General features: G+C 36.6%; 25 non-coding genes across 25 annotated transcripts; all 25 read left to right on the forward strand.

Moving 5' to 3' along the window:
• The first annotated feature begins 197 nt into the window (after positions 1-197).
• On the forward strand, positions 198-279 carry TRNAL-UAG (transfer RNA leucine (anticodon UAG)). Its single transcript has one exon. It is a non-coding gene; the product is annotated as a tRNA-Leu (tRNA).
• A 1,248-nt stretch (positions 280-1,527) lies between these two features.
• On the forward strand, positions 1,528-1,609 carry TRNAL-UAG (transfer RNA leucine (anticodon UAG)). The gene has a single exon. It is a non-coding gene; the product is annotated as a tRNA-Leu (tRNA).
• A 1,455-nt stretch (positions 1,610-3,064) lies between these two features.
• TRNAL-AAG (transfer RNA leucine (anticodon AAG)) lies at positions 3,065-3,146 on the forward strand. Its single transcript has one exon. It is a non-coding gene; the product is annotated as a tRNA-Leu (tRNA).
• A 417-nt stretch (positions 3,147-3,563) lies between these two features.
• TRNAL-UAG (transfer RNA leucine (anticodon UAG)) lies at positions 3,564-3,645 on the forward strand. Its single transcript has one exon. It is a non-coding gene; the product is annotated as a tRNA-Leu (tRNA).
• Positions 3,646-4,382: 737 nt separating this feature from the next.
• On the forward strand, positions 4,383-4,464 carry TRNAL-AAG (transfer RNA leucine (anticodon AAG)). Its single transcript has one exon. It is a non-coding gene; the product is annotated as a tRNA-Leu (tRNA).
• A 417-nt stretch (positions 4,465-4,881) lies between these two features.
• On the forward strand, positions 4,882-4,963 carry TRNAL-UAG (transfer RNA leucine (anticodon UAG)). The gene has a single exon. It is a non-coding gene; the product is annotated as a tRNA-Leu (tRNA).
• A 737-nt stretch (positions 4,964-5,700) lies between these two features.
• On the forward strand, positions 5,701-5,782 carry TRNAL-AAG (transfer RNA leucine (anticodon AAG)). Its single transcript has one exon. It is a non-coding gene; the product is annotated as a tRNA-Leu (tRNA).
• A 417-nt stretch (positions 5,783-6,199) lies between these two features.
• Positions 6,200-6,281, forward strand: TRNAL-UAG (transfer RNA leucine (anticodon UAG)). The gene has a single exon. It is a non-coding gene; the product is annotated as a tRNA-Leu (tRNA).
• Positions 6,282-7,018: 737 nt separating this feature from the next.
• TRNAL-AAG (transfer RNA leucine (anticodon AAG)) lies at positions 7,019-7,100 on the forward strand. Its single transcript has one exon. It is a non-coding gene; the product is annotated as a tRNA-Leu (tRNA).
• Positions 7,101-7,517: 417 nt separating this feature from the next.
• On the forward strand, positions 7,518-7,599 carry TRNAL-UAG (transfer RNA leucine (anticodon UAG)). The gene has a single exon. It is a non-coding gene; the product is annotated as a tRNA-Leu (tRNA).
• A 1,452-nt stretch (positions 7,600-9,051) lies between these two features.
• TRNAL-AAG (transfer RNA leucine (anticodon AAG)) lies at positions 9,052-9,133 on the forward strand. Its single transcript has one exon. It is a non-coding gene; the product is annotated as a tRNA-Leu (tRNA).
• A 417-nt stretch (positions 9,134-9,550) lies between these two features.
• On the forward strand, positions 9,551-9,632 carry TRNAL-UAG (transfer RNA leucine (anticodon UAG)). The gene has a single exon. It is a non-coding gene; the product is annotated as a tRNA-Leu (tRNA).
• Positions 9,633-13,030: 3,398 nt separating this feature from the next.
• On the forward strand, positions 13,031-13,112 carry TRNAL-AAG (transfer RNA leucine (anticodon AAG)). The gene has a single exon. It is a non-coding gene; the product is annotated as a tRNA-Leu (tRNA).
• Positions 13,113-13,529: 417 nt separating this feature from the next.
• Positions 13,530-13,611, forward strand: TRNAL-UAG (transfer RNA leucine (anticodon UAG)). The gene has a single exon. It is a non-coding gene; the product is annotated as a tRNA-Leu (tRNA).
• A 2,694-nt stretch (positions 13,612-16,305) lies between these two features.
• On the forward strand, positions 16,306-16,387 carry TRNAL-AAG (transfer RNA leucine (anticodon AAG)). Its single transcript has one exon. It is a non-coding gene; the product is annotated as a tRNA-Leu (tRNA).
• Positions 16,388-17,009: 622 nt separating this feature from the next.
• TRNAL-AAG (transfer RNA leucine (anticodon AAG)) lies at positions 17,010-17,091 on the forward strand. The gene has a single exon. It is a non-coding gene; the product is annotated as a tRNA-Leu (tRNA).
• Positions 17,092-17,508: 417 nt separating this feature from the next.
• On the forward strand, positions 17,509-17,590 carry TRNAL-UAG (transfer RNA leucine (anticodon UAG)). The gene has a single exon. It is a non-coding gene; the product is annotated as a tRNA-Leu (tRNA).
• A 737-nt stretch (positions 17,591-18,327) lies between these two features.
• On the forward strand, positions 18,328-18,409 carry TRNAL-AAG (transfer RNA leucine (anticodon AAG)). The gene has a single exon. It is a non-coding gene; the product is annotated as a tRNA-Leu (tRNA).
• Positions 18,410-18,826: 417 nt separating this feature from the next.
• TRNAL-UAG (transfer RNA leucine (anticodon UAG)) lies at positions 18,827-18,908 on the forward strand. The gene has a single exon. It is a non-coding gene; the product is annotated as a tRNA-Leu (tRNA).
• A 1,452-nt stretch (positions 18,909-20,360) lies between these two features.
• TRNAL-AAG (transfer RNA leucine (anticodon AAG)) lies at positions 20,361-20,442 on the forward strand. The gene has a single exon. It is a non-coding gene; the product is annotated as a tRNA-Leu (tRNA).
• Positions 20,443-22,306: 1,864 nt separating this feature from the next.
• Positions 22,307-22,388, forward strand: TRNAL-AAG (transfer RNA leucine (anticodon AAG)). The gene has a single exon. It is a non-coding gene; the product is annotated as a tRNA-Leu (tRNA).
• A 622-nt stretch (positions 22,389-23,010) lies between these two features.
• On the forward strand, positions 23,011-23,092 carry TRNAL-AAG (transfer RNA leucine (anticodon AAG)). Its single transcript has one exon. It is a non-coding gene; the product is annotated as a tRNA-Leu (tRNA).
• Positions 23,093-23,880: 788 nt separating this feature from the next.
• On the forward strand, positions 23,881-23,962 carry TRNAL-AAG (transfer RNA leucine (anticodon AAG)). The gene has a single exon. It is a non-coding gene; the product is annotated as a tRNA-Leu (tRNA).
• Positions 23,963-24,379: 417 nt separating this feature from the next.
• Positions 24,380-24,461, forward strand: TRNAL-UAG (transfer RNA leucine (anticodon UAG)). The gene has a single exon. It is a non-coding gene; the product is annotated as a tRNA-Leu (tRNA).
• A 737-nt stretch (positions 24,462-25,198) lies between these two features.
• On the forward strand, positions 25,199-25,280 carry TRNAL-AAG (transfer RNA leucine (anticodon AAG)). The gene has a single exon. It is a non-coding gene; the product is annotated as a tRNA-Leu (tRNA).
• Positions 25,281-25,608: the final 328 nt, after the last annotated feature.

Consider the following 25,608-nt stretch of genomic DNA (forward strand, 5'->3'; position numbering starts at 1 on the left):
ATTAACCATTTCTCATCTAGATTGCATGGCAACCAATATTCTTTTTAAAAAAAATCTTTTCTCACTTATGTTAAGAGCATCTAAAATGCTTAACATAAAACATATTTTTACGTATTTCTTTAATACAACAACAACATTTTCTGTAATTCTAGTTCTAGATTCCAGACTGTGAGAAACTATGAGTTACCTTTAAGTGTGGTAGCATGGCCGAGCGGTCTAAGGCGCTGGATTTAGGCTCCAGTCTCTTCGGAGGCGTGGGTTCAAATCCCACTGCTGCCATAATTATCTTCCAAAAACAAAATCAGTTATTTTCTCTTAAAGTTCAAATTCTATCTGGTGTATGATAGTTGCTGGGACAATTCAACAACAGAGTTCAAAAACGTTTATCATATTTACTAGATACTTTTCAAAAATATTTCTAAAGACTGTAGAGACATAAAAATTAACTTGAAGTGATTACAATTGGATGCATTGGGCATCCTGGCATTCGGGAAGCTGCAAGTCAGGAAACTGATAGCAGAATCCCAAACACTTGTAAAACGACTGATTTTGGAACTCTGTCCTATATGTAGGGGATGTTATGGTGGGGTAATGGTTAGGCACTAAGGTGGTGGGGTAATGGTTAGGCACTAAGAAGGGAGGTTAAGAGTTTGGAACTATAGTAGTATGTTTAAGGTTATGATGCAGATAGGAAGGGTCATGGTAAGATACTAAGAGGTTTTGGGGTTAGGCATTGGAAGGAAAAGAATTAAGGATAGGCTGCAGGTATGTTCAGTGTTAGAGTTAGGAGCTCGATGTTGAAAGTTAGAAGGCTTGCCTAGCAAGTGTCAGTATTGTGAGCATTGAGATGTCCCTAATATTGCAATGACCACCAGAAACCCAAGCCCCAGTATCACGTACCTAACCCTAACCATATGTGAATGCTCTAATAAATCTCAATATGTTTTGTTACTTCATATAAAGTGAACAAAACACATTTAAATAATCATTTGATAGATTTTTGAGCCACATGAACACTGCACCCATGAGGTAGCATGGCCGAGCGGTCTAAGGCGCTGGATTAAGGCTCTAGTCTCTTCGGAGGCGTGGGTTCAAATCCCACTGCTGCCACATTTATTATTGATATATATATTGTTAGAGGTTGATGTTTTCATTGTTCTATCCACAAGAATGCAATTCAATTAAAAAGTAAGTGTTCATCATCACATTGTTATAACAGCTAATTTCTTTCTTTGCTAACTTCCCAAAGCTGCCATATAAATTTTCCAAAGAAAATGTCAGTGATTGGTTTCAAAGTGGTAAACTCGACTAAAATGCAAATTAATTAAAAATTAACCATTTCTCATCTAGATTGCATGGCAACCAATATTCTTTTTAAAAAAAATCTTTTCTCACTTATGTTAAGAGCATCTAAAATGCTTAACATAAAACATATTTTTACGTATTTCTTTAATACAACAACAACATTTTCTGTAATTCTAGTTCTAGATTCCAGACTGTGAGAAACTATGAGTTACCTTTAAGTGTGGTAGCATGGCCGAGCGGTCTAAGGCGCTGGATTTAGGCTCCAGTCTCTTCGGAGGCGTGGGTTCAAATCCCACTGCTGCCATAATTATCTTCCAAAAACAAAATCAGTTATTTTCTCTTAAAGTTCAAATTCTATCTGGTGTATGATAGTTGCTGGGACAATTCAACAACAGAGTTCAAAAACGTTTATCATATTTACTAGATACTTTTCAAAAATATTTCTAAAGACTGTAGAGACATAAAAATTAACTTGAAGTGATTACAATTGGATGCATTGGGCATCCTGGCATTCGGGAAGCTGCAAGTCAGGAAACTGATAGCAGAATCCCAAACACTTGTAAAACGACTGATTTTGGAACTCTGTCCTATATGTAGGGGATGTTATGGTGGGGTAATGGTTAGGCACTAAGGTGGTGGGGTAATGGTTAGGCACTAAGAAGGGAGGTTAAGAGTTTGGAACTATAGTAGTATGTTTAAGGTTATGATGCAGATAGGAAGGGTCATGGTAAGATACTAAAAAGTTTTGGGGTTAGGCATGGAAGAAAAAGAATTAAGGATAGGCTGCAGGTATGTTCAGTGTTAAAGTTAGGGGCTCGATGTTGAAAGTTAGAAGGCTTACCTAGCAAGTGTCTGAATTGTGAGCATTGAGATGTCCCTAATATTGCAATGACCACCAGAAACACAAGCCCCAGTATCACGTACCTAACCCTAACCATATGTGAATGCTCTAATAAATCTCAATATGTTTTGTTACTTCATATAAAGTGAACAAAACACATTTAAATAATCATTTGATAGATTTTTGAGCCACATGAACATTGCACCCATGAGGTAGCATGGTCGAGCGGTCTAAAGCGCTGGATTAAGGCTCCAGTCTCTTCGGAGGCGTGGGTTCAAATCCCACTGCTGCCACATTTATTATTGATATATATATATTGTTAGAGGTTGATGTTTTCATTGTTCTATCCACAAGAATGCAATTCAATTAAAAAGTAAGTGTTCATCATCACATTGTTATAACAGCTAATTTCTTTCTTTGCTAACTTCCCAAAGCTGCCATATAAATTTTCCAAAGAAAATGTCAGTGATTGGTTTCAAAGTGGTAAACTCGACTAAAATGCAAATTAATTAAAAATTAACCATTTCTCATCTAGATTGCATGGCAACCAATATTCTTTTTAAAAAAAAATCTTTTCTCACTTATGTTAAGAGCATCTAAAATGCTTAACATAAAACATATTTAATGAAGGAAAAGAATTAAGGATAGGCTGCAGGTATGTTCAGTGTTAGAGTTAGGAGCTCGATGTTGAAAGTTAGAAGGCTTGCCTAGCAAGTGTCAGTATTGTGAGCATTGAGATGTCCCTAATATTGCAATGACCACCAGAAACCCAAGCCCCAGTATCACGTACCTAACCCTAACCATATGTGAATGCTCTAATAAATCTCAATATGTTTTGTTACTTCATATAAAGTGAACAAAACACATTTAAATAATCATTTGATAGATTTTTGAGCCACATGAACACTGCACCCATGAGGTAGCATGGCCGAGCGGTCTAAGGCGCTGGATTAAGGCTCCAGTCTCTTCGGAGGCGTGGGTTCAAATCCCACTGCTGCCACATTTATTATTGATATATATATTGTTAGAGGTTGATGTTTTCATTGTTCTATCCACAAGAATGCAATTCAATTAAAAAGTAAGTGTTCATCATCACATTGTTATAACAGCTAATTTCTTTCTTTGCTAACTTCCCAAAGCTGCCATATAAATTTTCCAAAGAAAATGTCAGTGATTGGTTTCAAAGTGGTAAACTCGACTAAAATGCAAATTAATTAAAAATTAACCATTTCTCATCTAGATTGCATGGCAACCAATATTCTTTTTAAAAAAAATCTTTTCTCACTTATGTTAAGAGCATCTAAAATGCTTAACATAAAACATATTTTTACGTATTTCTTTAATACAACAACAACATTTTCTGTAATTCTAGTTCTAGATTCCAGACTGTGAGAAACTATGAGTTACCTTTAAGTGTGGTAGCATGGCCGAGCGGTCTAAGGCGCTGGATTTAGGCTCTAGTCTCTTCGGAGGCGTGGGTTCAAATCCCACTGCTGCCATAATTATCTTCCAAAAACAAAATCAGTTATTTTCTCTTAAAGTTCAAATTCTATCTGGTGTATGATAGTTGCTGGGACAATTCAACAACAGAGTTCAAAAACGTTTATCATATTTACTAGATACTTTTCAAAAATATTTCTAAAGACTGTAGAGACATAAAAATTAACTTGAAGTGATTACAATTGGATGCATTGGGCATCCTGGCATTCGGGAAGCTGCAAGTCAGGAAACTGATAGCAGAATCCCAAACACTTGTAAAACGACTGATTTTGGAACTCTGTCCTATGTGTAGGGGATGTTATGGTTCAATGGCAGGGGGTGGGGTAATGGTTAGGCACTAAGAAGGGAGGTTAAGAGTTTGAAACTATAGGAGTATGTTTAAGGTTATGATGCAGATAGGAAGGGTCATGGTAAGATACTAAGAGGTTTTGGGGTTAGGCATTGGAAGGAAAAGAATTAAGGATAGGCTGCAGGTATGTTCAGTGTTAGAGTTAGGAGCTCGATGTTGAAAGTTAGAAGGCTTGCCTAGCAAGTGTCAGTATTGTGAGCATTGAGATGTCCCTAATATTGCAATGACCACCAGAAACCCAAGCCCCAGTATCACGTACCTAACCCTAACCATATGTGAATGCTCTAATAAATCTCAATATGTTTTGTTACTTCATATAAAGTGAACAAAACACATTTAAATAATCATTTGATAGATTTTTGAGCCACATGAACACTGCACCCATGAGGTAGCATGGCCGAGCGGTCTAAGGCGCTGGATTAAGGCTCCAGTCTCTTCGGAGGCGTGGGTTCAAATCCCACTGCTGCCACATTTATTATTGATATATATATTGTTAGAGGTTGATGTTTTCATTGTTCTATCCACAAGAATGCAATTCAATTAAAAAGTAAGTGTTCATCATCACATTGTTATAACAGCTAATTTCTTTCTTTGCTAACTTCCCAAAGCTGCCATATAAATTTTCCAAAGAAAATGTCAGTGATTGGTTTCAAAGTGGTAAACTCGACTAAAATGCAAATTAATTAAAAATTAACCATTTCTCATCTAGATTGCATGGCAACCAATATTCTTTTTAAAAAAAATCTTTTCTCACTTATGTTAAGAGCATCTAAAATGCTTAACATAAAACATATTTTTACATATTTCTTTAATACAACAACAACATTTTCTGTAATTCTAGTTCTAGATTCCAGACTGTGAGAAACTATGAGTTACCTTTAAGTGTGGTAGCATGGCCGAGCGGTCTAAGGCGCTGGATTTAGGCTCCAGTCTCTTCGGAGGCGTGGGTTCAAATCCCACTGCTGCCATAATTATCTTCCAAAAACAAAATCAGTTATTTTCTCTTAAAGTTCAAATTCTATCTGGTGTATGATAGTTGCTGGGACAATTCAACAACAGAGTTCAAAAACGTTTATCATATTTACTAGATACTTTTCAAAAATATTTCTAAAGACTGTAGAGACATAAAAATTAACTTGAAGTGATTACAATTGGATGCATTGGGCATCCTGGCATTCGGGAAGCTGCAAGTCAGGAAACTGATAGCAGAATCCCAAACACTTTTAAAACGACTGATTTTGGAACTCTGTCCTATGTGTAGGGGATGTTATGGTTCAATGGCAGGGGGTGGGGTAATGGTTAGGCACTAAGAAGGGAGGTTAAGAGTTTGAAACTATAGGAGTATGTTTAAGGTTATGATGCAGATAGGAAGGGTCATGGTAAGATACTAAGAGGTTTTGGGGTTAGGCATTGGAAGGAAAAGAATTAAGGATAGGCTGCAGGTATGTTCAGTGTTAGAGTTAGGAGCTCGATGTTGAAAGTTAGAAGGCTTGCCTAGCAAGTGTCAGTATTGTGAGCATTGAGATGTCCCTAATATTGCAATGACCACCAGAAACCCAAGCCCCAGTATCACGTACCTAACCCTAACCATATGTGAATGCTCTAATAAATCTCAATATGTTTTGTTACTTCATATAAAGTGAACAAAACACATTTAACTAATCATTTGATAGATTTTTGAGCCACATGAACACTGCACCCATGAGGTAGCATGGCCGAGCGGTCTAAGGCGCTGGATTAAGGCTCCAGTCTCTTCGGAGGCGTGGGTTCAAATCCCACTGCTGCCACATTTATTATTGATATATATATTGTTAGAGGTTGATGTTTTCATTGTTCTATCCACAAGAATGCAATTCAATTAAAAAGTAAGTGTTCATCATCACATTGTTATAACAGCTAATTTCTTTCTTTGCTAACTTCCCAATGCTGCCATATAAATTTTCCAAAGAAAATGTCAGTGATTGGTTTCAAAGTGGTAAACTCGACTAAAATGCAAATTAATTAAAAATTAACCATTTCTCATCTAGATTGCATGGCAACCAATATTCTTTTTAAAAAAAATCTTTTCTCACTTATGTTAAGAGCATCTAAAATGCTTAACATAAAACATATTTTTACGTATTTCTTTAATACAACAACAACATTTTCTGTAATTCTAGTTCTAGATTCCAGACTGTGAGAAACTATGAGTTACCTTTAAGTGTGGTAGCATGGCCGAGCGGTCTAAGGCGCTGGATTTAGGCTCCAGTCTCTTCGGAGGCGTGGGTTCAAATCCCACTGCTGCCATAATTATCTTCCAAAAACAAAATCAGTTATTTTCTCTTAAAGTTCAAATTCTATCTGGTGTATGATAGTTGCTGGGACAATTCAACAACAGAGTTCAAAAACGTTTATCATATTTACTAGATACTTTTCAAAAATATTTCTAAAGACTGTAGAGACATAAAAATTAACTTGAAGTGATTACAATTGGATGCATTGGGCATCCTGGCATTCGGGAAGCTGCAAGTCAGGAAACTGATAGCAGAATCCCAAACACTTGTAAAATGACTGATTTTGGAACTCTGTCCTATGTGTAGGGGATGTTATGGTTCAATGGCAGGGGGTGGGGTAATGGTTAGGCACTAAGAAGGGAGGTTAAGAGTTTGAAACTATAGGAGTATGTTTAAGGTTATGATGCAGATAGGAAGGGTCATGGTAAGATACTAAGAGGTTTTGGGGTTAGGCATTGGAAGGAAAAGAATTAAGGATAGGCTGCAGGTATGTTCAGTGTTAGAGTTAGGAGCTCGATGTTGAAAGTTAGAAGGCTTGCCTAGCAAGTGTCAGTATTGTGAGCATTGAGATGTCCCTAATATTGCAATGACCACCAGAAACCCAAGCCCCAGTATCACGTACCTAACCCTAACCATATGTGAATGCTCTAATAAATCTCAATATGTTTTGTTACTTCATATAAAGTGAACAAAACACATTTAAATAATCATTTGATAGATTTTTGAGCCACATGAACACTGCACCCATGAGGTAGCATGGCCGAGCGGTCTAAGGCGCTGGATTAAGGCTCTAGTCTCTTCGGAGGCGTGGGTTCAAATCCCACTGCTGCCACATTTATTATTGATATATATATTGTTAGAGGTTGATGTTTTCATTGTTCTATCCACAAGAATGCAATTCAATTAAAAAGTAAGTGTTCATCATCACATTGTTATAACAGCTAATTTCTTTCTTTGCTAACTTCCCAAAGCTGCCATATAAATTTTCCAAAGAAAATGTCAGTGATTGGTTTCAAAGTGGTAAACTCGACTAAAATGCAAATTAATTAAAAATTAACCATTTCTCATCTAGATTGCATGGCAACCAATATTCTTTTTAAAAAAAATCTTTTCTCACTTATGTTAAGAGCATCTAAAATGCTTAACATAAAACATATTTTTACGTATTTCTTTAATACAACAACAACATTTTCTGTAATTCTAGTTCTAGATTCCAGACTGTGAGAAACTATGAGTTACCTTTAAGTGTGGTAGCATGGCCGAGCGGTCTAAGGCGCTGGATTTAGGCTCCAGTCTCTTCGGAGGCGTGGGTTCAAATCCCACTGCTGCCATAATTATCTTCCAAAAACAAAATCAGTTATTTTCTCTTAAAGTTCAAATTCTATCTGGTGTATGATAGTTGCTGGGACAATTCAACAACAGAGTTCAAAAACGTTTATCATATTTACTAGATACTTTTCAAAAATATTTCTAAAGACTGTAGAGACATAAAAATTAACTTGAAGTGATTACAATTGGATGCATTGGGCATCCTGGCATTCGGGAAGCTGCAAGTCAGGAAACTGATAGCAGAATCCCAAACACTTGTAAAACGACTGATTTTGGAACTCTGTCCTATATGTAGGGGATGTTATGGTGGGGTAATGGTTAGGCACTAAGGTGGTGGGGTAATGGTTAGGCACTAAGAAGGGAGGTTAAGAGTTTGGAACTATAGTAGTATGTTTAAGGTTATGATGCAGATAGGAAGGGTCATGGTAAGATACTAAAAAGTTTTGGGGTTAGGCATGGAAGAAAAAGAATTAAGGATAGGCTGCAGGTATGTTCAGTGTTAAAGTTAGGGGCTCGATGTTGAAAGTTAGAAGGCTTACCTAGCAAGTGTCTGAATTGTGAGCATTGAGATGTCCCTAATATTGCAATGACCACCAGAAACACAAGCCCCAGTATCACGTACCTAACCCTAACCATATGTGAATGCTCTAATAAATCTCAATATGTTTTGCTACTTCATATAAAGTGAACAAAACACATTTAAATAATCATTTGATAGATTTTTGAGCCACATGAACATTGCACCCATGAGGTAGCATGGCCGAGCGGTCTAAAGCGCTGGATTAAGGCTCCAGTCTCTTCGGAGGCGTGGGTTCAAATCCCACTGCTGCCACATTTATTATTGATATATATATTGTTAGAGGTTGATGTTTTCATTGTTCTATCCACAAGAATGCAATTCAATTAAAAAGTAAGTGTTCATCATCACATTGTTATAACAGCTAATTTCTTTCTTTGCTAACTTCCCAAAGCTGTCATATAAATTTTCCAAAGAAAATGTCAGTGATTGGTTTCAAAGTGGTAAACTCGACTAAAATGCAAATTAATTAAAAATTAACCATTTCTCATCTAGATTGCATGGCAACCAATATTCTTTTTAAAAAAAATCTTTTCTCACTTATGTTAAGAGCATCTAAAATGCTTAACATAAAACATATTTAAGGAAGGAAAAGAATTAAGGATAGGCTGCAGGTATGTTCAGTGTTAGAGTTAGGAGCTCGATGTTGAAAGTTAGAAGGCTTGCCTAGCAAGTGTCAGTATTGTGAGCATTGAGATGTCCCTAATATTGCAATGACCACCAGAAACCCAAGCCCCAGTATCACGTACCTAACCCTAACCATATGTGAATGCTCTAATAAATCTCAATATGTTTTGTTACTTCATATAAAGTGAACAAAACACATTTAAATAATCATTTGATAGATTTTTGAGCCACATGAACACTGCACCCATGAGGTAGCATGGCCGAGCGGTCTAAGGCGCTGGATTAAGGCTCTAGTCTCTTCGGAGGCGTGGGTTCAAATCCCACTGCTGCCACATTTATTATTGATATATATATTGTTAGAGGTTGATGTTTTCATTGTTCTATCCACAAGAATGCAATTCAATTAAAAATTAAGTGTTCATCATCACATTGTTATAACAGCTAATTTCTTTCTTTGCTAACTTCCCAAAGCTGCCATATAAATTTTCCAAAGAAAATGTCAGTGATTGGTTTCAAAGTGGTAAACTCGACTAAAATGCAAATTAATTAAAAATTAACCATTTCTCATCTAGATTGCATGGCAACCAATATTCTTTTTAAAAAAAATCTTTTCTCACTTATGTTAAGAGCATCTAAAATGCTTAACATAAAACATATTTTTACGTATTTCTTTAATACAACAACAACATTTTCTGTAATTCTAGTTCTAGATTCCAGACTGTGAGAAACTATGAGTTACCTTTAAGTGTGGTAGCATGGCCGAGCGGTCTAAGGCGCTGGATTTAGGCTCCAGTCTCTTCGGAGGCGTGGGTTCAAATCCCACTGCTGCCATAATTATCTTCCAAAAACAAAATCAGTTATTTTCTCTTAAAGTTCAAATTCTATCTGGTGTATGATAGTTGCTGGGACAATTCAACAACAGAGTTCAAAAACGTTTATCATATTTACTAGATACTTTTCAAAAATATTTCTAAAGACTGTAGAGACATAAAAATTAACTTGAAGTGATTACAATTGGATGCATTGGGCATCCTGGCATTCGGGAAGCTGCAAGTCAGGAAACTGATAGCAGAATCCCAAACACTTGTAAAACGACTGATTTTGGAACTCTGTCCTATATGTAGGGGATGTTATGGTGGGGTAATGGTTAGGCACTAAGGTGGTGGGGTAATGGTTAGGCACTAAGAAGGGGGGTTAAGAGTTTGGAACTATAGTAGTATGTTTAAGGTTATGATGCAGATAGGAAGGGTCATGGTAAGATACTAAAAAGTTTTGGGGTTAGGCATGGAAGAAAAAGAATTAAGGATAGGCTGCAGGTATGTTCAGTGTTAAAGTTAGGGGCTCGATGTTGAAAGTTAGAAGGCTTACCTAGCAAGTGTCTGAATTGTGAGCATTGAGATGTCCCTAATATTGCAATGACCACCAGAAACACAAGCCCCAGTATCACGTACCTAACCCTAACCATATGTGAATGCTCTAATAAATCTCAATATGTTTTGTTACTTCATATAAAGTGAACAAAACACATTTAAATAATCATTTGATAGATTTTTGAGCCACATGAACATTGCACCCATGAGGTAGCATGGCCGAGCGGTCTAAAGCGCTGGATTAAGGCTCCAGTCTCTTCGGAGGCGTGGGTTCAAATCCCACTGCTGCCACATTTATTATTGATATATATATTGTTAGAGGTTGATGTTTTCATTGTTCTATCCACAAGAATGCAATTCAATTAAAAAGTAAGTGTTCATCATCACATTGTTATAACAGCTAATTTCTTTCTTTGCTAACTTCCCAAAGCTGCCATATAAATTTTCCAAAGAAAATGTCAGTGATTGGTTTCAAAGTGGTAAACTCGACTAAAATGCAAATTAATTAAAAATTAACCATTTCTCATCTAGATTGCATGGCAACCAATATTCTTTTTAAAAAAAATCTTTTCTCACTTATGTTAAGAGCATCTAAAATGCTTAACATAAAACATATTTAAGGAAGGAAAAGAATTAAGGATAGGCTGCAGGTATGTTCAGTGTTAGAGTTAGGAGCTCGATGTTGAAAGTTAGAAGGCTTGCCTAGCAAGTGTCAGTATTGTGAGCATTGAGATGTCCCTAATATTGCAATGACCACCAGAAACCCAAGCCCCAGTATCACGTACCTAACCCTAACCATATGTGAATGCTCTAATACAGGCATGTCCAACCTGCGGCCCTCCAGATGTGCTAAAACTACACATCCCAGAATGCCTTGCCACAATTTGGCTATTAGGGAATGCTAGAATGATGGCAATGCATGCTGGGATGTGTAGTTTTAGCACATCTGGAGGGCCGCAGGTTGGACATGCCTGCTCTAATAAATCTCAATATGTTTTGTTACTTCATATAAAGTGAACAAAACACATTTAAATAATCATTTGATAGATTTTTGAGCCACATGAACACTGCACCCATGAGGTAGCATGGCCGAGCGGTCTAAGGCGCTGGATTAAGGCTCCAGTCTCTTCGGAGGCGTGGGTTCAAACAGCTAATTTCTTTCTTTGCTAACTTCCCAAAGCTGCCATATAAATTTTCCAAAGAAAATGTCAGTGATTGGTTTCAAAGTGGTAAACTCGACTAAAATGCAAATTAATTAAAAATTAACCATTTCTCATCTAGATTGCATGGCAACCAATATTCTTTTAAAAAAAAATCTTTTCTCACTTATGTTAAGAGCATCTAAAATGCTTAACATAAAACATATTTTTACGTATTTCTTTAATACAACAAATCCCACTGCTGCCATAATTATCTTCCAAAAACAAAATCAGTTATTTTCTCTTAAAGTTCAAATTCTATCTGGTGTATGATAGTTGCTGGGACAATTCAACAACAGAGTTCAAAAACGTTTATCATATTTACTAGATACTTTTCAAAAATATTTCTAAAGACTGTAGAGACATAAAAATTAACTTGAAGTGATTACAATTGGATGCATTGGGCATCCTGGCATTCGGGAAGCTGCAAGTCAGGAAACTGATAGCAGAATCCCAAACACTTGTAAAACGACTGATTTTGGAACTCTGTCCTATATGTAGGGGATGTTATGGTGGGGTAATGGTTAGGCACTAAGGTGGTGGGGTAATGGTTAGGCACTAAGAAGGGAGGTTAAGAGTTTGGAACTATAGTAGTATGTTTAAGGTTATGATGCAGATAGGAAGGGTCATGGTAAGATACTAAAAAGTTTTGGGGTTAGGCATGGAAGAAAAAGAATTAAGGATAGGCTGCAGGTATGTTCAGTGTTAAAGTTAGGGGCTCGATGTTGAAAGTTAGAAGGCTTACCTAGCAAGTGTCTGAATTGTGAGCATTGAGATGTCCCTAATATTGCAATGACCACCAGAAACACAAGCCCCAGTATCACGTACCTAACCCTAACCATATGTGAATGCTCTAATAAATCTCAATATGTTTTGTTACTTCATATAAAGTGAACAAAACACATTTAAATAATCATTTGATAGATTTTTGAGCCACATGAACATTGCACCCATGAGGTAGCATGGCCGAGCGGTCTAAAGCGCTGGATTAAGGCTCCAGTCTCTTCGGAGGCGTGGGTTCAAATCCCACTGCTGCCACATTTATTATTGATATATATATTGTTAGAGGTTGATGTTTTCATTGTTCTATCCACAAGAATGCAATTCAATTAAAAAGTAAGTGTTCATCATCACATTGTTATAACAGCTAATTTCTTTCTTTGCTAACTTCCCAAAGCTGTCATATAAATTTTCCAAAGAAAATGTCAGTGATTGGTTTCAAAGTGGTAAACTCGACTAAAATGCAAATTAATTAAAAATTAACCATTTCTCATCTAGATTGCATGGCAACCAATATTCTTTTTAAAAAAAATCTTTTCTCACTTATGTTAAGAGCATCTAAAATGCTTAACATAAAACATATTTAAGGAAGGAAAAGAATTAAGGATAGGCTGCAGGTATGTTCAGTGTTAGAGTTAGGAGCTCGATGTTGAAAGTTAGAAGGCTTGCCTAGCAAGTGTCAGTATTGTGAGCATTGAGATGTCCCTAATATTGCAATGACCACCAGAAACCCAAGCCCCAGTATCACGTACCTAACCCTAACCATATGTGAATGCTCTAATAAATCTCAATATGTTTTGTTACTTCATATAAAGTGAACAAAACACATTTAAATAATCATTTGATAGATTTTTGAGCCACATGAACACTGCACCCATGAGGTAGCATGGCCGAGCGGTCTAAGGCGCTGGATTAAGGCTCTAGTCTCTTCGGAGGCGTGGGTTCAAATCCCACTGCTGCCACATTTATTATTGATATATATATTGTTAGAGGTTGATGTTTTCATTGTTCTATCCACAAGAATGCAATTCAATTAAAAATTAAGTGTTCATCATCACATTGTTATAACAGCTAATTTCTTTCTTTGCTAACTTCCCAAAGCTGCCATATAAATTTTCCAAAGAAAATGTCAGTGATTGGTTTCAAAGTGGTAAACTCGACTAAAATGCAAATTAATTAAAAATTAACCATTTCTCATCTAGATTGCATGGCAACCAATATTCTTTTTAAAAAAAATCTTTTCTCACTTATGTTAAGAGCATCTAAAATGCTTAACATAAAACATATTTTTACGTATTTCTTTAATACAACAACAACATTTTCTGTAATTCTAGTTCTAGATTCCAGACTGTGAGAAACTATGAGTTACCTTTAAGTGTGGTAGCATGGCCGAGCGGTCTAAGGCGCTGGATTTAGGCTCCAGTCTCTTCGGAGGCGTGGGTTCAAATCCCACTGCTGCCATAATTATCTTCCAAAAACAAAATCAGTTATTTTCTCTTAAAGTTCAAATTCTATCTGGTGTATGATAGTTGCTGGGACAATTCAACAACAGAGTTCAAAAACGTTTATCATATTTACTAGATACTTTTCAAAAATATTTCTAAAGACTGTAGAGACATAAAAATTAACTTGAAGTGATTACAATTGGATGCATTGGGCATCCTGGCATTCGGGAAGCTGCAAGTCAGGAAACTGATAGCAGAATCCCAAACACTTGTAAAACGACTGATTTTGGAACTCTGTCCTATATGTAGGGGATGTTATGGTGGGGTAATGGTTAGGCACTAAGGTGGTGGGGTAATGGTTAGGCACTAAGAAGGGAGGTTAAGAGTTTGGAACTATAGTAGTATGTTTAAGGTTATGATGCAGATAGGAAGGGTCATGGTAAGATACTAAAAAGTTTTGGGGTTAGGCATGGAAGAAAAAGAATTAAGGATAGGCTGCAGGTATGTTCAGTGTTAAAGTTAGGGGCTCGATGTTGAAAGTTAGAAGGCTTACCTAGCAAGTGTCTGAATTGTGAGCATTGAGATGTCCCTAATATTGCAATGACCACCAGAAACACAAGCCCCAGTATCACGTACCTAACCCTAACCATATGTGAATGCTCTAATAAATCTCAATATGTTTTGTTACTTCATATAAAGTGAACAAAACACATTTAAATAATCATTTGATAGATTTTTGAGCCACATGAACATTGCACCCATGAGGTAGCATGGCCGAGCGGTCTAAAGCGCTGGATTAAGGCTCCAGTCTCTTCGGAGGCGTGGGTTCAAATCCCACTGCTGCCACATTTATTATTGATATATATATTGTTAGAGGTTGATGTTTTCATTGTTCTATCCACAAGAATGCAATTCAATTAAAAAGTAAGTGTTCATCATCACATTGTTATAACAGCTAATTTCTTTCTTTGCTAACTTCCCAAAGCTGCCATATAAATTTTCCAAAGAAAATGTCAGTGATTGGTTTCAAAGTGGTAAACTCGACTAAAATGCAAATTAATTAAAAATTAACCATTTCTCATCTAGATTGCATGGCAACCAATATTCTTTTTAAAAAAAATCTTTTCTCACTTATGTTAAGAGCATCTAAAATGCTTAACATAAAACATATTTAAGGAAGGAAAAGAATTAAGGATAGGCTGCAGGTATGTTCAGTGTTAGAGTTAGGAGCTCGATGTTGAAAGTTAGAAGGCTTGCCTAGCAAGTGTCAGTATTGTGAGCATTGAGATGTCCCTAATATTGCAATGACCACCAGAAACCCAAGCCCCAGTATCACGTACCTAACCCTAACCATATGTGAATGCTCTAATACAGGCATGTCCAACCTGCGGCCCTCCAGATGTGCTAAAACTACACATCCCAGAATGCCTTGCCACAATTTGGCTATTAGGGAATGCTAGAATGATGGCAATGCATGCTGGGATGTGTAGTTTTAGCACATCTGGAGGGCCGCAGGTTGGACATGCCTGCTCTAATAAATCTCAATATGTTTTGTTACTTCATATAAAGTGAACAAAACACATTTAAATAATCATTTGATAGATTTTTGAGCCACATGAACACTGCACCCATGAGGTAGCATGGCCGAGCGGTCTAAGGCGCTGGATTAAGGCTCCAGTCTCTTCGGAGGCGTGGGTTCAAACAGCTAATTTCTTTCTTTGCTAACTTCCCAAAGCTGCCATATAAATTTTCCAAAGAAAATGTCAGTGATTGGTTTCAAAGTGGTAAACTCGACTAAAATGCAAATTAATTAAAAATTAACCATTTCTCATCTAGATTGCATGGCAACCAATATTCTTTTTAAAAAAAATCTTTTCTCACTTATGTTAAGAGCATCTAAAATGCTTAACATAAAACATATTTTTACGTATTTCTTTAATACAACAAATCCCACTGCTGCCATAATTATCTTCCAAAAACAAAATCAGTTATTTTCTCTTAAAGTTCAAATTCTATCTGGTGTATGATAGTTGCTGGGACAATTCAACAACAGAGTTCAAAAACGTTTATCATATTTACTAGATACTTTTCAAAAATATTTCTAAAGACTGTAGAGACATAAAAATTAACTTGAAGTGATTACAATTGGATGCATTGGGCATCCTGGCATTCGGGAAGCTGCAAGTCAGGAAACTGATAGCAGAATCCCAAACACTTGTAAAACGACTGATTTTGGAACTCTGTCCTATATGTAGGGGATGTTATGGTGGGGTAATGGTTAGGCACTAAGGTGGTGGGGTAATGGTTAGGCACTAAGAAGGGAGGTTAAGAGTTTGGAACTATAGTAGTATGTTTAAGGTTATGATGCAGATAGGAAGGGTCATGGTAAGATACTAAGAGGTTTTGGGGTTAGGCATGGAAGAAAAAGAATTAAGGATAGGCTGCAGGTATGTTCAGTGTTAAAGTTAGGGGCTCGATGTTGAAAGCTAGAAGGCTTACCTAGCAAGTGTCTGAATTGTGAGCATTGAGATGTCCCTAATATTGCAATGACCACCAGAAACACAAGCCCCAGTATCACGTACCTAACCCTAACCATATGTGAATGCTCTAATAAATCTCAATATGTTTTGTTACTTCATATAAAGTGAACAAAACACATTTAAATAATCATTTGATAGATTTTTGAGCCACATGAACATTGCACCCATGAGGTAGCATGGCCGAGCGGTCTAAGGCGCTGGATTAAGGCTCCAGTCTCTTCGGAGGCGTGGGTTCAAATCCCACTGCTGCCACATTTATTATTGATATATATATTGTTAGAGGTTGATGTTTTCATTGTTCTATCCACAAGAATGCAATTCAATTAAAAAGTAAGTGTTCATCATCACATTGTTATAACAGCTAATTTCTTTCTTTGCTAACTTCCCAAAGCTGCCATATAAATTTTCCAAAGAAAATGTCAGTGATTGGTTTCAAAGTGGTAAACTCGACTAAAATGCAAATTAATTAAAAATTAACCATTTCTCATCTAGATTGCATGGCAACCAATATTCTTTTTAAAAAAAATCTTTTCTCACTTATGTTAAGAGCATCTAAAATGCTTAACATAAAACATATTTAAGGAAGGAAAAGAATTAAGGATAGGCTGCAGGTATGTTCAGTGTTAGAGTTAGGAGCTCGATGTTGAAAGTTAGAAGGCTTGCCTAGCAAGTGTCAGTATTGTGAGCATTGAGATGTCCCTAATATTGCAATGACCACCAGAAACCCAAGCCCCAGTATCACGTACCTAACCCTAACCATATGTGAATGCTCTAATAAATCTCAATATGTTTTGTTACTTCATATAAAGTGAACAAAACACATTTAAATAATCATTTGATAGATTTTTAAGCCACATGAACACTGCACCCATGAGGTAGCATGGCCGAGCGGTCTAAGGCGCTGGATTAAGGCTCCAGTCTCTTCGGAGGCGTGGGTTCAAATCCCACTGCTGCCACATTTATTATTGATATATATATTGTTAGAGGTTGATGTTTTCATTGTTCTATCCACAAGAATGCAATTCAATTAAAAAGTAAGTGTTCATCATCACATTGTTATAACAGCTAATTTCTTTCTTTGCTAACTTCCCAAAGCTGCCATATAAATTTTCCAAAGAAAATGTCAGTGATTGGTTTCAAAGTGGTAAACTCGACTAAAATGCAAATTAATTAAAAATTAACCATTTCTCATCTAGATTGCATGGCAACCAATATTCTTTTTAAAAAAAATCTTTTCTCACTTATGTTAAGAGCATCTAAAATGCTTAACATAAAACATATTTTTACGTATTTCTTTAATACAACAACAACATTTTCTGTAATTCTAGTTCTAGATTCCAGACTGTGAGAAACTATGAGTTACCTTTAAGTGTGGTAGCATGGCCGAGCGGTCTAAGGCGCTGGATTTAGGCTCCAGTCTCTTCGGAGGCGTGGGTTCAAATCCCACTGCTGCCATAATTATCTTCCAAAAACAAAATCAGTTATTTTCTCTTAAAGTTCAAATTCTATCTGGTGTATGATAGTTGCTGGGACAATTCAACAACAGAGTTCAAAAACGTTTATCATATTTACTAGATACTTTTCAAAAATATTTCTAAAGACTGTAGAGACATAAAAATTAACTTGAAGTGATTACAATTGGATGCATTGGGCATCCTGGCATTCGGGAAGCTGCAAGTCAGGAAACTGATAGCAGAATCCCAAACACTTGTAAAACGACTGATTTTGGAACTCTGTCCTATGTGTAGGGGATGTTATGGTTCAATGGCAGGGGGTGGGGTAATGGTTAGGCACTAAGAAGGGAGGTTAAGAGTTTGAAACTATAGGAGTATGTTTAAGGTTATGATGCAGATAGGAAGGGTCATGGTAAGATACTAAGAGGTTTTGGGGTTAGGCATTGGAAGGAAAAGAATTAAGGATAGGCTGCAGGTATGTTCAGTGTTAGAGTTAGGAGCTCGATGTTGAAAGTTAGAAGGCTTGCCTAGCAAGTGTCAGTATTGTGAGCATTGAGATGTCCCTAATATTGCAATGACCACCAGAAACCCAAGCCCCAGTATCACGTACCTAACCCTAACCATATGTGAATGCTCTAATAAATCTCAATATGTTTTGTTACTTCATATAAAGTGAACAAAACACATTTAAATAATCATTTGATAGATTTTTGAGCCACATGAACACTGCACCCATGAGGTAGCATGGCCGAGCGGTCTAAGGCGCTGGATTAAGGCTCCAGTCTCTTCGGAGGCGTGGGTTCAAATCCCACTGCTGCCACATTTATTATTGATATATATATTGTTAGAGGTTGATGTTTTCATTGTTCTATCCACAAGAATGCAATTCAATTAAAAAGTAAGTGTTCATCATCACATTGTTATAACAGCTAATTTCTTTCTTTGCTAACTTCCCAAAGCTGCCATATAAATTTTCCAAAGAAAATGTCAGTGATTGGTTTCAAAGTGGTAAACTCGACTAAAATGCAAATTAATTAAAAATTAACCATTTCTCATCTAGATTGCATGGCAACCAATATTCTTTTTAAAAAAAATCTTTTCTCACTTATGTTAAGAGCATCTAAAATGCTTAACATAAAACATATTTTTACGTATTTCTTTAATACAACAACAACATTTTCTGTAATTCTAGTTCTAGATTCCAGACTGTGAGAAACTATGAGTTACCTTTAAGTGTGGTAGCATGGCCGAGTGGTCTAAGGCGCTGGATTTAGGCTCCAGTCTCTTCGGAGGCGTGGGTTCAAATCCCACTGCTGCCATAATTATCTTCCAAAAACAAAATCAGTTATTTTCTCTTAAAGTTCAAATTCTATCTGGTGTATGATAGTTGCTGGGACAATTCAACAACAGAGTTCAAAAACGTTTATCATATTTACTAGATACTTTTCAAAAATATTTCTAAAGACTGTAGAGACATAAAAATTAACTTGAAGTGATTACAATTGGATGCATTGGGCATCCTGGCATTCGGGAAGCTGCAAGTCAGGAAACTGATAGCAGAATCCCAAACACTTGTAAAACGACTGATTTTGGAACTCTGTCCTATATGTAGGGGATGTTATGGTGGGGTAATGGTTAGGCACTAAGGTGGTGGGGTAATGGTTAGGCACTAAGAAGGGAGGTTAAGAGTTTGGAACTATAGTAGTATGTTTAAGGTTATGATGCAGATAGGAAGGGTCATGGTAAGATACTAAGAGGTTTTGGGGTTAGGCATGGAAGAAAAAGAATTAAGGATAGGCTGCAGGTATGTTCAGTGTTAAAGTTAGGGGCTCGATGTTGAAAGCTAGAAGGCTTACCTAGCAAGTGTCTGAATTGTGAGCATTGAGATGTCCCTAATATTGCAATGACCACCAGAAACACAAGCCCCAGTATCACTTACCTAACCCTAACCATATGTGAATGCTCTAATAAATCTCAATATGTTTTGTTACTTCATATAAAGTGAACAAAACACATTTAAATAATCATTTGATAGATTTTTGAGCCACATGAACATTGCACCCATGAGGTAGCATGGCCGAGCGGTCTAATGCGCTGGATTAAGGCTCCAGTCTCTTCGGAGGCATGGGTTCAAATCCCACTGCTGCCACATTTATTATTGATATATATATTGTTAGAGGTTGATGTTTTCATTGTTCTATCCACAAGAATGCAATTCAATTAAAAAGTAAGTGTTCATCATCACATTGTTATAACAGCTAATTTCTTTCTTTGCTAACTTCCCAAAGCTGCCATATAAATTTTCCAAAGAAAATGTCAGTGATTGGTTTCAAAGTGGTAAACTCGACTAAAATGCAAATTAATTAAAAATTAACCATTTCTCATCTAGATTGCATGGCAACCAATATTCTTTTTAAAAAAAATCTTTTCTCACTTATGTTAAGAGCATCTAAAATGCTTAACATAAAACATATTTAAGGAAGGAAAAGAATTAAGGATAGGCTGCAGGTATGTTCAGTGTTAGAGTTAGGAGCTCGATGTTGAAAGTTAGAAGGCTTGCCTAGCAAGTGTCAGTATTGTGAGCATTGAGATGTCCCTAATATTGCAATGACCACCAGAAACCCAAGCCCCAGTATCACGTACCTAACCCTAACCATATGTGAATGCTCTAATAAATCTCAATATGTTTTGTTACTTCATATAAAGTGAACAAAACACATTTAAATAATCATTTGATAGATTTTTGAGCCACATGAACACTGCACCCATGAGGTAGCATGGCCGAGCGGTCTAAGGCGCTGGATTAAGGCTCCAGTCTCTTCGGAGGCGTGGGTTCAAATCCCACTGCTGCCACATTTATTATTGATATATATATTGTTAGAGGTTGATGTTTTCATTGTTCTATCCACAAGAATGCAATTCAATTAAAAAGTAAGTGTTCATCATCACATTGTTATAACAGCTAATTTCTTTCTTTGCTAACTTCCCAAAGCTGCCATATAAATTTTCCAAAGAAAATGTCAGTGATTGGTTTCAAAGTGGTAAACTCGACTAAAATGCAAATTAATTAAAAATTAACCATTTCTCATCTAGATTGCATGGCAACCAATATTCTTTTTAAAAAAAATCTTTTCTCACTTATGTTAAGAGCATCTAAAATGCTTAACATAAAACATATTTAAGGAAGGAAAAGAATTAAGGATAGGCTGCAGGTATGTTCAGTGTTAGAGTTAGGAGCTCGATGTTGAAAGTTAGAAGGCTTGCCTAGCAAGTGTCAGTATTGTGAGCATTGAGATGTCCCTAATATTGCAATGACCACCAGAAACCCAAGCCCCAGTATCACGTACCTAACCCTAACCATATGTGAATGCTCTAATACAGGCATGTCCAACCTGCGGCCCTCCAGATGTGCTAAAACTACACATCCCAGAATGCCTTGCCACAATTTGGCTATTAGGGAATGCTAGAATGATGGCAATGCATGCTGGGATGTGTAGTTTTAGCACATCTGGAGGGCCGCAGGTTGGACATGCCTGCTCTAATAAATCTCAATATGTTTTGTTACTTCATATAAAGTGAACAAAACACATTTAAATAATCATTTGATAGATTTTTGAGCCACATGAACACTGCACCCATGAGGTAGCATGGCCGAGCGGTCTAAGGCGCTGGATTAAGGCTCCAGTCTCTTCGGAGGCGTGGGTTCAAACAGCTAATTTCTTTCTTTGTTAACTTCCCAAAGCTGCCAAATAAATTTTCCAAAGAAAATGTCAGTGATTGGTTTCAAAGTGGTAAACTCGACTAAAATGCAAATTAATTAAAAATTAACCATTTCTCATCTAGATTGCATGGCAACCAATATTCTTTTTAAAAAAAATCTTTTCTCACTTATGTTAAGAGCATCTAAAATGCTTAACATAAAACATATTTTTACGTATTTCTTTAATACAACAAATCCCACTGCTGCCATAATTATCTTCCAAAAACAAAATCAGTTATTTTCTCTTAAAGTTCAAATTCTATCTGGTGTATGATAGTTGCTGGGACAATTCAACAACAGAGTTCAAAAACGTTTATCATATTTACTAGATACTTTTCAAAAATATTTCTAAAGACTGTAGAGACATAAAAATTAACTTGAAGTGATTACAATTGGATGCATTGGGCATCCTGGCATTCGGGAAGCTGCAAGTCAGGAAACTGATAGCAGAATCCCAAACACTTGTAAAACGACTGATTTTGGAACTCTGTCCTATATGTAGGGGATGTTATGGTGGGGTAATGGTTAGGCACTAAGGTGGTGGGGTAATGGTTAGGCACTAAGAAGGGAGGTTAAGAGTTTGGAACTATAGTAGTATGTTTAAGGTTATGATGCAGATAGGAAGGGTCATGGTAAGATACTAAGAGGTTTTGGGGTTAGGCATGGAAGAAAAAGAATTAAGGATAGGCTGCAGGTATGTTCAGTGTTAAAGTTAGGGGCTCGATGTTGAAAGCTAGAAGGCTTACCTAGCAAGTGTCTGAATTGTGAGCATTGAGATGTCCCTAATATTGCAATGACCACCAGAAACACAAGCCCCAGTATCACGTACCTAACCCTAACCATATGTGAATGCTCTAATAAATCTCAATATGTTTTGTTACTTCATATAAAGTGAACAAAACACATTTAAATAATCATTTGATAGATTTTTGAGCCACATGAACATTGCACCCATGAGGTAGCATGGCCGAGCGGTCTAAGGCGCTGGGTTAAGGCTCCAGTCTCTTCGGAGGCGTGGGTTCAAATCCCACTGCTGCCACATTTATTATTGATATATATATTGTTAGAGGTTGATGTTTTCATTGTTCTATCCACAAGAATGCAATTCAATTAAAAAGTAAGTGTTCATCATCACATTGTTATAACAGCTAATTTCTTTCTTTGCTAACTTCCCAAAGCTGCCATATAAATTTTCCAAAGAAAATGTCAGTGATTGGTTTCAAAGTGGTAAACTCGACTAAAATGCAAATTAATTAAAAATTAACCATTTCTCATCTAGATTGCATGGCAACCAATATTCTTTTTAAAAAAAATCTTTTCTCACTTATGTTAAGAGCATCTAAAATGCTTAACATAAAACATATTTAAGGAAGGAAAAGAATTAAGGATAGGCTGCAGGTATGTTCAGTGTTAGAGTTAGGAGCTCGATGTTGAAAGTTAGAAGGCTTGCCTAGCAAGTGTCAGTATTGTGAGCATTGAGATGTCCCTAATATTGCAATGACCACCAGAAACCCAAGCCCCAGTATCACGTACCTAACCCTAACCATATGTGAATGCTCTAATAAATCTCAATATGTTTTGTTACTTCATATAAAGTGAACAAAACACATTTAAATAATCATTTGATAGATTTTTGAGCCACATGAACACTGCACCCATGAGGTAGCATGGCCGAGCGGTCTAAGGCGCTGGATTAAGGCTCCAGTCTCTTCGGAGGCGTGGGTTCAAATCCCACTGCTGCCACATTTATTATTGATATATATATTGTTAGAGGTTGATGTTTTCATTGTTCTATCCACAAGAATGCAATTCAATTAAAAAGTAAGTGTTCATCATCACATTGTTATAACAGCTAATTTCTTTCTTTGCTAACTTCCCAAAGCTGCCATATAAATTTTCCAAAGAAAATGTCAGTGATTGGTTTCAAAGTGGTAAACTCGACTAAAATGCAAATTAATTAAAAATTAACCATTTCTCATCTAGATTGCATGGCAACCAATATTCTTTTTAAAAAAAATCTTTTCTCACTTATGTTAAGAGCATCTAAAATGCTTAACATAAAACATATTTAAGGAAGGAAAAGAATTAAGGATAGGCTGCAGGTATGTTCAGTGTTAGAGTTAGGAGCTCGATGTTGAAAGTTAGAAGGCTTGCCTAGCAAGTGTCAGTATTGTGAGCATTGAGATGTCCCTAATATTGCAATGACCACCAGAAACCCAAGCCCCAGTATCACGTACCTAACCCTAGCCATATGTGAATGCTCTAATACAGGCATGTCCAACCTGCGGCCCTCCAGATGTGCTAAAACTACACATCCCAGAATGCCTTGCCACAATTTGGCTATTAGGGAATGCTAGAATGATGGCAATGCATGCTGGGATGTGTAGTTTTAGCACATCTGGAGGGCCGCAGGTTGGACATGCCTGCTCTAATAAATCTCAATATGTTTTGTTACTTCATATAAAGTGAACAAAACACATTTAAATAATCATTTGATAGATTTTTGAGCCACATGAACACTGCACCCATGAGGTAGCATGGCCGAGCGGTCTAAGGCGCTGGATTAAGGCTCCAGTCTCTTCGGAGGCGTGGGTTCAAATCCCACTGCTGCCACATTTATTATTGATATATATATTGTTAGAGGTTGATGTTTTCATTGTTCTATCCACAAGAATGCAATTCAATTAAAAAGTAAGTGTTCATCATCACATTGTTATAACAGCTAATTTCTTTCTTTGCTAACTTCCCAAAGCTGCCATATAAATTTTCCAAAGAAAATGTCAGTGATTGGTTTCAAAGTGGTAAACTCGACTAAAATGCAAATTAATTAAAAATTAACCATTTCTCATCTAGATTGCATGGCAACCAATATTCTTTTTAAAAAAAATCTTTTCTCACTTATGTTAAGAGCATCTAAAATGCTTAACATAAAACATATTTTTACGTATTTCTTTAATACAACAACAACATTTTCTGTAATTCTAGTTCTAGATTCCAGACTGTGAGAAACTATGAGTTACCTTTAAGTGTGGTAGCATGGCCGAGCGGTCTAAGGCGCTGGATTTAGGCTCCAGTCTCTTCGGAGGCGTGGGTTCAAATCCCACTGCTGCCATAATTATCTTCCAAAAACAAAATCAGTTATTTTCTCTTAAAGTTCAAATTCTATCTGGTGTATGATAGTTGCTGGGACAATTCAACAACAGAGTTCAAAAACGTTTATCATATTTACTAGATACTTTTCAAAAATATTTCTAAAGACTGTAGAGACATAAAAATTAACTTGAAGTGATTACAATTGGATGCATTGGGCATCCTGGCATTCGGGAAGCTGCAAGTCAGGAAACTGATAGCAGAATCCCAAACACTTGTAAAACGACTGATTTTGGAACTCTGTCCTATGTGTAGGGGATGTTATGGTTCAATGGCAGGGGGTGGGGTAATGGTTAGGCACTAAGAAGGGAGGTTAAGAGTTTGAAACTATAGGAGTATGTTTAAGGTTATGATGCAGATAGGAAGGGTCATGGTAAGATACTAAGAGGTTTTGGGGTTAGGCATTGGAAGGAAAAGAATTAAGGATAGGCTGCAGGTATGTTCAGTGTTAGAGTTAGGAGCTCGATGTTGAAAGTTAGAAGGCTTGCCTAGCAAGTGTCAGTATTGTGAGCATTGAGATGTCCCTAATATTGCAATGACCACCAGAAACCCAAGCCCCAGTATCACGTACCTAACCCTAACCATATGTGAATGCTCTAATAAATCTCAATATGTTTTGTTACTTCATATAAAGTGAACAAAACACATTTAAATAATCATTTGATAGATTTTTGAGCCACATGAACACTGCACCCATGAGGTAGCATGGCCGAGCGGTCTAAGGCGCTGGATTAAGGCTCCAGTCTCTTCGGAGGCGTGGGTTCAAATCCCACTGCTGCCACATTTATTATTGATATATATATTGTTAGAGGTTGATGTTTTCATTGTTCTATCCACAAGAATGCAATTCAATTAAAAAGTAAGTGTTCATCATCACATTGTTATAACAGCTAATTTCTTTCTTTGCTAACTTCCCAAAGCTGCCATATAAATTTTCCAAAGAAAATGTCAGTGATTGGTTTCAAAGTGGTAAACTCGACTAAAATGCAAATTAATTAAAAATTAACCATTTCTCATCTAGATTGCATGGCAACCAATATACTTTTTAAAAAAAATCTTTTCTCACTTATGTTAAGAGCATCTAAAATGCTTAACATAAAACATATTTT

This window comes from Crinia signifera, chromosome 6 (assembly GCF_055691185.1).
Source record: "Crinia signifera chromosome 6, ASM5569118v1, whole genome shotgun sequence".
NCBI lineage: Eukaryota > Metazoa > Chordata > Amphibia > Anura > Myobatrachidae > Crinia > Crinia signifera.